The 1,072-nt window shown below is 32.8% G+C and overlaps 1 non-coding gene across 1 annotated transcript; it reads right to left on the bottom strand.

The window, feature by feature from the left end:
* Window positions 1-368: 368 nt before the first annotated feature.
* On the bottom strand, window positions 369-442 carry Trnav-cac (transfer RNA valine (anticodon CAC)). Its single transcript has one exon. It is a non-coding gene; the product is annotated as a tRNA-Val (tRNA).
* Between the last annotated feature and the right edge of the window lie 630 nt (window positions 443-1,072).

Here is a 1,072-nt window from a genome sequence, read left to right as displayed (position 1 = left end):
TATGTTAGTGGCAAATTATTAAAAAAATTTTCTCCATAATACTATTTAGAATAGCAAGAATTCAAATTACTAAAAATAAATCTAAAGAAAAATGCACAAAACCTCTGCACATACATGTGTAAACACACACACACAATAAAACATTATTTGGAGAAAACAAATATGATATAGATAAATAAATGGATATGTCATCTTCAAGCTTGGGAAGGCACAGTATTATAAATATATAAATGTTATCCATAACTAAGCAAAGGAATATGTCACATTCAAGCATGAGAAAACACAGAATAAAGGCGTAAAATTCTCTATCTTATTTGCAGAGTCAGTAAAATTCCAACCAAAATAGATTTATTTTTAATTTTTATTTTTTGTGGTGCTGGGGATTGAACCCAGGGCCTTGTGCATGTGAGGCAAGCACTCTACCAACTGAGCTACATCCCCAGCCCTAAAAAAAAAAAAAAAAAAAAAGAAAAAGAAAAAAAAAAATTGACAGGCTTATTCTTAAATGTAGATGAAAATGTAGAGGCTCCATAATAGCCAAGGAAGGAAATCTTGAAGAAACCAACTTGGAGGACTTATAGGAGCAGATGTTAGGACAGGAATTACAATTGTATGACATTGACACTAGGATAGACAGCTGGGAAAAATGAAACAAAATAATATTCAGAAACATATTCACATGTATGAGCATTTGCTTTATTACAATATTGTTAATGCAGCACAGTGGAGAAAACGTTATTTTTAGTGAATGATAGTAAGCCAATGCCAATGGATAACTCTTTTAAAAAGACTTTACTCCTACCTTATACCTTAGATAGTAAACTCAAAATTGGTTGTTGGTTTAAATCAGAAAGCTAAAACAATAAAGTTTCAGGATAATTAAATAGAAAAAAAGATCACAGCTCAGGAGGCTGAGGCAGGAGGATCTCACGTTCAAAGCCAGCCACAGCAACTTAGCAAGGCTCTGAGCAACTTAGCAAGAACCTGCCTCAAAATAAAAATATTTTAAAAAAGGGCTGGTGATATAGCTCAGTGGTTAAGTGCCCCTCGGTTCAATCTCTGGTATAAAGAA

Source organism: Marmota flaviventris, chromosome 5 (assembly GCF_047511675.1).
Source record: "Marmota flaviventris isolate mMarFla1 chromosome 5, mMarFla1.hap1, whole genome shotgun sequence".
Taxonomy (NCBI): domain Eukaryota; kingdom Metazoa; phylum Chordata; class Mammalia; order Rodentia; family Sciuridae; genus Marmota; species Marmota flaviventris.
The sequence above is the reverse complement of the archived record's forward strand: the minus strand, read 5'-3'. Positions and strand labels throughout refer to the sequence as shown.